The sequence below is a fragment of the Salvelinus namaycush genome, chromosome 4 (genome assembly GCF_016432855.1).
Source record: "Salvelinus namaycush isolate Seneca chromosome 4, SaNama_1.0, whole genome shotgun sequence".
NCBI lineage: Eukaryota > Metazoa > Chordata > Actinopteri > Salmoniformes > Salmonidae > Salvelinus > Salvelinus namaycush.
In genome coordinates this window covers 49,309,767-49,320,768 of record NC_052310.1, presented here as the reverse complement: position 1 = coordinate 49,320,768, position 11,002 = coordinate 49,309,767, and positions in this window count along the sequence as shown.

The following is an 11,002-nucleotide window of genomic DNA, read 5'->3' as shown; positions in this document are numbered from 1 at the left end:
TCAGTTGGTAGAGGATGGCGCTTGCAACGCCAGGGTTGTGGGTTCATTTCCCACGGGGGGACCAGGATGAATATGTATGAACTTTCCAATTTGTAAGTCGCTCTGGATAAGAGCGTCTGCTAAATGACTTAAATGTAATGTAACTGTGATAGCATGTTACTTCTGTAATTGATTTGATTCAAAACAATATGTTTGATTTTATTTAAAACAATATGTTTCTTGCGCATTATGTATTTATCATAGTTATTGAATTGACAATAATCCAGATTCTAGGTACTTACATTGTGGTGCTGAAACTTGAAGCAGCAGCCGCAGCACAATCGATCGGAAAAGACAGCTCATGGTGCTGAAAGTAGACATAATTCTTTTCAAGCTTCTTAATATTAATTAGACTACAAACAAGAAGGGTGCTTTTTGTTGAAGCCTATTTCTTCCTATTTAATAAATAAGACTGTAGGTCTATATACCTGTTTGACCGAGGCTGACATATCCATAGATTTGTCAGTCTATTCCTCCACCCACCATGCACACTTTAAATAGCCTACCTCTGTGTCAGTGAGGGGCTGTTGAGTTAAAACAAGAACTGAAATTGAGGGTGTATGAGAAGGCATGCTATAGACCTAACTTTTATTAAAGAAAATGGCAAAAAGCAGAGGCCTACCCCTTGTCAGTTTTAGATTTTGAAGAAAATAAAACGATCTGAATATATAAAGTGATCTATAACAGCGCTTTGGTCCGCGATGCTTTATGCTAGTGTAACCGGTGTGTAACCGACACAAACAGTACAACGTTTCAGTTTAGGAGAAAACTGACTGCAGTCTGACTTGGGCAGAAAATGTAATGCATCACCTGAAGAATCCCCATAGTTACAGTATGCCTACTTGTCACATGACAAACAAGTAAACATAGAAGTCTAATTAGCTAGCCAATGTCCACAGTGAAAGGTCTGATTTCGTCTGATGTCAGTGTAAAGCTATATTTCTTAAATGTATGTGCATATCGACGCGCGCAGGCGATGGAAAACATATGTAAAGTTAATTGAAGAGCCTTTCCAAGAAGAATAACTATGCGTAGAAATGGAGTGTTGCTGTTTGCTGACTTGATGGGAGTAAGCGCCTCAATATCTCTTCGTGTACAGTTTAGTAATTTACAGTGCAATTCTACATTGCAATTCAGTATTGAATATAGCTTGTTAGTGAATGAACGACAGGCAAGCAAAAACGAAAATTTCAGTGCATGCATCACCCGAACAGCATCAGCTGTTGCACATTGCAGGAAATACAGTAAAGTTTGTGAAATTTTCAAATTGTTCCCATTCAGCAGACAGCAGTAACCCAGAGAGATTACGCTTCTTTGGGCTAGGGGCAGTATTTTGACGTCTGGATGACAAGCGTGCTCAAAGTAAACTGCCTGTTACTCATGCCAAGAAGCTAGGATATGCATATAATTTGTAGATTTGGATAGAAAACACTCCGAAGTTTATAAAACTGTTAAAATAATGTATGTGAGTATAACAGAACTGACATGGCAGGCGAAAACTCGAGGAAAATCCATCCAGGAAGTGTGATTTTTTTGATGTGAGTGGTTTTCCATTGAAAGCCTATTGACTATCTAATGGATTAGGGCCCAGATTGCAGTTCCTATGGCTTCCACTAGATGTCAATAGTCTTTAGACATGGTTTCAGACTTGTTTTCTGAAAAATGAAGAAGAATGAGACCTTTTGGTCAGGGGACTATAGAATCATGCAGTACTGGTTTGCGCGCGTGACTGTGAGCACACTCTTCGTTGTTTTTCCTTTCTATTGAATACGCTATTTTCCTGTTGAAATATTATCGTTTACTTAGATAATTGGCAACCTGAGGATTAATTATAAACATCCTTTGACATGTTTCAACGAACTTTACTGGTACTATTAGGATGTATTCGTCTGCATGTTCTGACCGCCTTAGAGCCAGTGGATTACTGAACAAAACGCGCCAACAAAACAGAGTTTTTGGGATATAAAGAGGGACTTTATCAAACAAAACAACCATTTATTGTGTAGCTGGGACCCTTGTGATTGCAACCAGATGAAGATCTTCAAAGGTAAGTGATTCATTTTATCGCTATTTCTGACTTTCGTGACTCCTTTACTTGGTTGGAAAATGTTTGTATGCTTTTGTAAGCGGGGCGCTGTCAGATAATTGCATGGTATGCTTTCGCCGTAAGGCCTTTTTGAAATCTGACAAAGCGGCTGGATTAACAAGAAGTTTATCTTTTAACCGATGTATAACACTTGTATTTTCATGAATGTTTATTATTACTATTTCTGCAATTTGAATTTGGCGCTCTGCAATTTCACTGGATGTTGTCGAGGTGGGTCGCTAGCGGCACGCCTTGCCCAAAGAGGTTTTAACATGTCTGTTGATTTGAAGAAAGTTACAATTTAGGGAATTACAACTGTGGGATACCTGACTTTTATACTGTGTTGATTAATCCATCCAGTTGCCTCTTACCCTATTAGGCCTCAGAAAATAATGATAATAATGACAAAAATGCATACAGCCTGATGTTTTTTGGTCTTTTCTATGCAGACCCACTCATCCGCTGTGAGAATTCAAATGGACAATGTGAAGTCAGCCCTGTGCCAACTGTTCCAGACCCAGGCCCTGACCCCAGTCCTGTCTTTGGGGTAACCCCTTAGAAGCTGAGGAAAGATAAACAGCTAATTTGTGGAGTTCTCCACATGCTGCAACACATGGTGGGATTTTCTGGATAGAAATGGTAAGGATCACACTGCTAAACATGTAAAGTGAGGGGGGAAAGTATTTGATCCCCTGCTTATTTTGTATGTTTGCCCACTGACAAAGAAATGATCAGTCTATAATTTTAATGGTAGGTTTATTTGAACAGTGAGAGACAGAATAACAACAAAAAAATCCAGGAAAACGCATGTCAAAAATGTTATAAATTGATTTGCATTTTAATGAGGGATATAAGTATTTGACCCCCTCTCAATCAGAAAGATTTCTGGCTCCCAGGTGTCTTTTATACAGGTAACGAGCAGAGATTAGGAGCACACTCTTAAAGGGAGTGCTCCTAATCTCAGTTTGTTACCTGTATAAAAGACACCTGTCCACAAAAGCAATCAATCAATCAGATTCCAAACTCTCCACCATGGCCAAGACCAAAGAGCTCTCCAAGGATGTCAGGGACAAGATTGTAGACCTACACAAGGCTGGAATGGGCTACAAGACCATCGCCAAGCAGCTTGGTGAGAAGGTGACAACAGTTGGTGCGATTATTCGCAAATGGAAGAAAAACAAAAGGACTGTCAATCTCCCTCGGCCTGGGGTTCCATGCAAGATCTCACCTTGTGGAGTTGCAATGATCATGAGAACGGTGAGGAATCAGCGCAGAACTACACGGGAGGATCTTGTCAATGATCTCAAGGCAGCTGGGACCATAGTCACCAAGAAAACAATTGGTAACACACTACGCCGTGAAGGACTGAAATCCTGCAGTGCCCGCAAGGTCCCCCTCCTCAAGAAAGCACATATACATGCCCGTCTGAAGTTTGCCAATGAACATCTGAATGATTCAGAGGACAACTGGGTGAAAGTGTTGTGGTCAGATGAGACCAAAATGGAGCTCTTTGGCATCAACTCGCCGTGTTTGGAGGAGGAGGAATGCTGCCTATGACCCCAAGAACAACATCCCCACCGTCAAACATGGAGGTGTAAACATTATGCTTTGGGGGTGTTTTTCTGCTAAGGGGACAGGACAAGTTCACCGCATCAAAGGGACGATGAACGGGGCCATGTACCGTCAAATCTTGGGTGAGAGCCTCCTTCCCCCAGCCAGGGCATTGAAAATGGGTCGTGGATGGGTATTCCAGCATGACAATGACCCAAAACACACGGCCAAGGCAACAAAGGAGTGGCTCAAGAAGAAGCACATTAAGGTCCAGGAGTGGCCTAGCCAGTCTCCAGACCTTAATCCCATAGAAAATCTGTGGAGGGAGCTGAAGGTTCGAGTTGCCAAACGTCAGCCTCGAAACCTTAATGACTTGGAGAAGATCTGCAAAGAGGAGTGGGACAAAATCCCTCCTGAGATGTGTGCAAACCTGGTGGCAAACTACAAGAAACTCTGACCTCTATGATTGCCAACAAGGGTTTTGCCACCAAGTACTAAGTCATGTTTTGTAGAGGGGTCAAATACTTATTTCCCTCATAAAAATACAAATCAATTTATAAAATTTTTGACATGCGTGTTTCTGGATTTTTTTGTTTGTTATTCTGTCTCTCACTGTTCAAATAAACCGACCATTAAAATTATAGACTGATCATTTCTTTGTCAGTGGGCAAACGTACAAAATCATCAGGGGATCAAATACTTTTTTCCCTCACTGTATGTATGTATGTATGTATGTATGTATGTATGTATGTATGTATGTATGTATGTATGTATGTATGTATGTATGTATGTATGTATGTATGTATGTACATATGTATGCATGCATGCAACTATGTTTGTTTACGGTCCATCCCCTGCCCTTCCTCCAGGTGTGCAGCAGAGGTGTCTATTCCGTCTGTCTGGCTCTGTGGTGAGAACCAGATCGCTGAGGTGGGACAGGGAGAGAGGGTGGATCTTGGGGTGGAGGGGGATGTTTCCAGTGTGGCCTCCCTGCTCAACTCTTCTTCAAGGAGCTGCATAGACCCCTCATACCAGAGCATCAGCACAAGGACCTGGTTCTCAGCCTTACAGGTATGGAATTATGCTTTGAAATATGGGCAACAGGGTCATGCACAGATTTTATCACTCAGTTATCAACTGTATATTAAGCCATATACAGTTCCTTCAGAAAGCATTCACACCCCTTGACTTTTCCAAATGTTCTTGTGTTACAAAGTGGGATTAAAATGTATTTAATTGTCATATTTTTGTCAACGATCTACACAAAATACTCAAATGTCAAAGTGGAAGAAAAATATAGTCAAACATTTAAAAAGAAAATGCATGAAAAATTATATATCTTGATTAGATAAGTATTCAACCCGTTGAGTCAGTAGATGTTAGAATCACCCTTGGCAGCAATTACAACTGTGAGTCTTTCTGGGTAAGACTCTAAGAGCTTTCCACACCTGGAATTGTAACATTTTCCCATTATTCTTTATAAAATTCTTCAATCTCTGTTAAATTGGTTGTTGATCATTGCTAGATAACCATTTTTATGTCTTGCCGTAGATTTTAAAGTAAATTAAAGTCAAAACTGCAACTCAGCCCCTCAGGAACCTTCACTGTCTTCTTGCTAAGCAACTCCAGTGTAGATTTGGCCTTGTGTTTTACGTTATTGTCCTGCGGAAAGGTGAATTCATCTCCCAGTGTCTGGTGGAAAGCAGACTGAACCAGACTTTCCTCTAGGATTTTGCCTGTGCTTAACTCCATTCTGTTTCTTTTATATCCTGAAACTCCCCATTCATTAACGATTATAGGAATACGCATAACGTGATGCAGCCAAAGCTATGCTTGAAAATATAGAGCGTGGTAATCAGTAATGTGTTGCATTGGATTTGTCACAAACATATTTTTTTTATTCAGGACAAAAAGTTAATTGCTTTGCCATATTTTTTGCGGTATTACTTTCATGCCTTTTTGCAAACAGAATGCATGTTTTTTATATTTTTATTCATTACAGGCATCCTTCTATTCACTCTGTTGACTAGGTTAGTATTGTGGTGTAACTACAATGTTGTTGATCCATCCTCACTTTTCTCGAATCACAGCCAATAAACAAATATATTGCAAAAATCATTGAAGCTGGAGACCCATATCTCCCTCACTAACTTTAAGCACCAGCTGTCAGAGCAGCTCACAGATGACTGCACCTGTACATAGCCCATCTGTAAATAGCCCATCCAACTTCCTCATCCCCATACTGTTATTGATTTATATTTGTATTTTTATGTTCCTTTGCACCCCAGAATCTTTACTCGCACATTCATATTTTGCACATCTATCACTCCAGTGTTTAATTGCTCATTTGTAATTATTTCGCCACTATGGCCTATTTATTGCCTAACTCCCTTATCTTACCTCATTGCAATAGACTTTTTCTCTATTGTGTTATTGACTGTATGTTTGTTTATTCCATGTGTAACTCTGTGTTGTTGTTTGTGTCACACTGCTTTGCTTTATCTTGGCCAGGTAGTAGTTGTAAATGTGAACTTGTTCTCAACTTGTCACGTTCGTCGTAATCCTCCTCGTCTGAGGAGGAGTAAGGATCGGACCAAAGCGCAGCGTGGTTTGAATACATCTTCTCTATTTATTATAACGAAGACGAAGAACACTAAACAAACTTACAAAAACAACAAAACGAACGAACGTGAAGCTATATATGAAAAGTGCAGACACAGGCAACTTACACATAGACATAGACAATAACCCACGAACTACCCAATGAATATGGCTGCCCAAATATGGTTCCCAATCAGAGACAACGATAGACAGCTGTCTCTAATTGAGAACAAATCTAGGCAACCATAGACATACATACACCTAGACTAGACACTGCCCCATAAACATACAAAACCCCTAGACAATACAAAACACATACATCCCCCACGTCACACCCTGACCTAACTAAAATAATAAAGAAAACAAAGATAACTAAGGCCAGGGCGTGACAGTACCCCCCCCCCCCCCCCCCCAAAGGTGCGGACTCCGGCCGCAAAACCTTACACAGAAGGGGAGGGTCCGGGTGGGCCTTCTTATGGCGGCGGCTCGGGTGCGGGACGTGGACCCCACTCCACCATAGTCAATACCCGCTTTGGTGGCGCCTCTGGAGCGGGGACCCTTACAGCGAATCCCGCACTGAAGACCATCCTGGAGGGCGCCACTGGACGGAGGGGCAGCTCCGGACTGAGGGGCAGCTCCGGACTGAGGGGCAGACTGAGGGGCAGCTCCGGACTGAGGGGCAGCTCCGGACTGAGGGGCAGCTCCAGACTGAGGGGCAGCTCATGACTGAGGGGTAGCTCATGACTGAGGGGTAGCTCATGACTGAAGGGCAGCTCATGACTGAAGGGCAGCTCATGACTGAAGGGCAGCTCATGACTGAGAGGTAGCTCATGACTGAGAGGTAGCTCATGACTGAAGGGCGGCTCTGGCGCTTCCTGACTGGCGGGCGGCTCTGGTGGCTCCTGACTGGCGGGCGGCTCTGGCGGCTCCTGACTGGCTGGCGGCTCCTGACAAGCGGGAGGCTCTGGTGGCTCCTGACTGGCGGGCAGCTCTGGCGGCTCCTGACTGGCGGGCGGTTCTGGCGGCTCCTGACTGATGGACGGCTCTAGCGGCTCAGGACAGACGGGCGGCTCTGACGGCTCAGGACAGACGGGCGGCTCAGGCGGCGCTGGACAGACGGGTGGCTCAGGCGGCGCTGGACAGACGGGCTGCTCAGGCGGCGCTGGACAGACGGGCAGCTCAGGCGGCGCTGGGCAAACGGGCAGCTCAGGCGGCGCTGGGCAGACGGGCAGCTCAGATGGCGCTGGGCAGACGGGCAGCTCAGGCTTGCCGAGGCGCACTGTAGGCCTGGTGCGTGGTGCCGGAACTGGTGGTACCGAACTGGGGACACGCACCACTGGGCAAGTGCGGGGAGGAGGAACAGGGCGTACTGGACTCTGGAGACGCACAGAAAGCTTGGTGTGTGGTGTTGGCACTGGTGGTACTGGGCTGGTGCGAGGGACTGCCACAGGCGGACTGGTGCGTGGAGAAGGCACCGGATAAACCGGACCGTGGAGGCGCACTACAGGTCTTGAGCACCGAGCCTACCCAACCCTACCTGGCTGAATACTCCCCGTGGCCATGCCAGTGCAGCGAGGTGGAATCAGCCGCACTGGGCTATGAACACGTCTGAGAGACACCATACGTAGGGCTGGTGCCATGTACCCCGGCCCAAGGAGACGCACTGGTGACCAGAGGCGTAGAGCCGGTTTCATGGCACCTGGCTCGATGCCCACCCTAGCCCGGCCGATACGAGGTGCTGGAATGTACCGCCCCGGGCTATGCACACGCACCGGGGACACCGTGCGCATCTCTGCATAACACGGTGCCTGCCCGGTCGCTCTCTCTCTCCACGGTAAGCACGGGGAGTTGGCTCAGGTCTCCTACCTGGCTTAACACCACTCCCCCGTGTGCCTCCCCCCAATACATTTTTGGGGCTGCCTCTCTGGCTTCCAGCCGCGCTTTCGTGCAGCCTCCTCATACCACCGCCTTTCCGCTTTCGCTGCCTCCAGCTCAGCTTTGGGGCGGCGATACTCACCAGCCTGTTTCCATGGTCCCTTTCCGTCCAGTATTTCCTCCCATGTCCAGAAATCCTGACCTCGCTGTCTCTCCTGCTCCTGCCCATTACCACGCTGCTTGGTCCTTGGTTGGTGGGTTATTCTGTCACGTTTGTCGTAATCCTCCTCGTCTGAGGAGGAGTAAGGATAGGACCAAAGCGAAGCGTGGTTTGAATACATCTTCTCTATTTATTATAACGAAGACGAAGAACACTAACAAACTTACAAAAACAACAAAACGAACGAACGTGAAGCTATATATGAAAAGTGCAGACACAGGCAACTTACACATAGACATAGACAATAACCCACGAACTACCCAATGAATATGGCTGCCCAAATATGGTTCCCAATCAGAGACAACGATAGACAGCTATCTCTAATTGAGAACCAATCTAGGCAACCATAGACATACATACACCTAGACTAGACACTGCCCCATAAACATACAAAACCCCTAGACAATACAAAACACATACATCCCCCATGTCACACCCTGACCTAACTAAAATAATAAAGAAAACAAAGATAACTAAGGCCAGGGCGTGACACAACTAGCCTACCTGGTTAAATAAAGGTGAAATTAAAAATTAAAAATTAAAAACTCTAACTGTTTTGAAGTCACCATTGGCATGGTGAAATCCCTGAGCGGTTTCCTTCCTCTCTGGCAGCTGTGTTAGGAAGGACGCCTGTATCTTTGTAATGAGTGGGGATATTGATACACCATCCAAAGTGTAATTAATAACTTCACCATTTTATTTAACCGTTATTTAACTAGGCAAGTCATCATGCTCAAAGGGATATCCAATGTCTGCTTTTAATTGTATTTTTACCCATCTACCAATAAGTGCCCTTCTTTGTGAGGCAAACCTCCCTTGTCTTTGTGGTTGAATCTGTGTTTGAAATACACTAGTCGACTGAGGGACTTTACAGATAATTGTATGTGTGGGGTATAGAGACAAAGTAGTCATTCAAAAAGCATGTTAAACACTATTATTGCACACAGTGAGTCCATGCAACTTATTATGTGACTTGTAAAGCACATTTTTACTCCTGAACTTATTTTGACTTGCCATAACAAAGGGGTTGAATAATTGAATACTCGAGACGTTTCCACTTTTAATTCTTTATTAATTTGTAAACATTTCGAAAAAACATAATTACATATTATGGGGTATTGTATGTATACCAGTGACACAAAATCTCAATTGAATCCATTTCAAAATCTGTCTGTAACACAAAAAAAATTGGAAAAAGTCAAGGGGTGTGAATACTTTCTGAAAGCACATGAATCGAGATTGAATCGAGGTTACAGTTTCCATATGAAATGTGTGTTTCTGCTAACCTATAGCTGACATAAGGGGTGAGAGGCAGAATGTTAATCTATCACAGTGTAACCTTTGGTCGCCACAAACATGCTTCCCACCATTGTCTGCAAATTCTGCTTCATGATTTGGGTTTAAGAACTCGCAATATGCAACGCTTGTGTTTACATGCAGATCAACCACTAGTTTGAAAATAAGATTATGGCATGTTAGGACCTCTATATCAGGCGGTGTCAGAGGAAGGCCCAGAAAATTGCCAAGACTTCCGCCTCCCAGGCCATAGACTGTTCACTCTGCTACCGCCTGGAAAACGGTACCAGAGCATCGGTTCTAGGACCAACGGGCTCCGAGACAGCTTCTACCCCCAAGCCATAAAAATGCTAAATTGCCATAAGACTACTAAATAGATCATTAACTGGTAACCTGGACTAAAAAAGGTTGCCTCTCACAGCTAATCAAATCACAATCCTGTGGAGAACCTGGCCTCAGTCTTTGGACCCTGTATATTTAAGTGAGTCATTGCCAATGCCAACCCTATTCATCATATCATAAACCATCCCAGAGACATATTCAGGTCATAGAACTTGGGCAAACTCTACAAAGATGAAATTATCAGTCATAATAGCTGTCTTAATAAAATAGACTTAAACATTGTTACACTGTTTTCGATAGGTTAGTAACCTACACAACTGCAGTCCTAGTTGAGGTAAACATTAGTGTATAACAATTAAACATGACTGCCAGTTCCAATCCTTCCAATTGCACAATTGGTAACTGGAAGTGTTGTTGGGGAGTTGGAAAAGTTGTGGAGTGGGGCGATAGAGCAGGACAGGCGGTGGATGACAGAAGTTCTAGTACAGCTGTACCTCTCCTATTTACAGAGCTCTGCTGTCTGTGTAAACAAACATGACCCCCGGAGATCTTCCTGTCCTTTCATGCCTCTGCCCCGACGCAGTGGAAATACTTATTTATATCAGTTAACGCCCCCCCTTCTCCCCCACTCTCCCCTCCCTCCTCTCCTACGTCTGTCTGAGTACTGGAAATAAGAGGGAAGTGTCTGGCCAGCAGAGTTTGTTGTCAAAGTGTACATTTTGCCAAGCAAAATAAAATTACAGCTGATTGAAGTGGGGAGGGAAATGAGGAGGAAAGGGAGGTGTGTATAAAGTCCTGGCCAGACATCCTGCGCTGTCTACCTGCCAGGGCAGGACTGTTAAGAAAAAGGCAGAGAGAAAGAGCAGGAGAAGAGGAGAGAGGAAAGCAGGAGCAGTTTAGCGACATGACCTGCACCTGCTTCGGCTCAACACAAACAAGCCTTATAAACACCCTAATGTTTCACATTCTCTTCCCCCCATTTACCGTTTGCT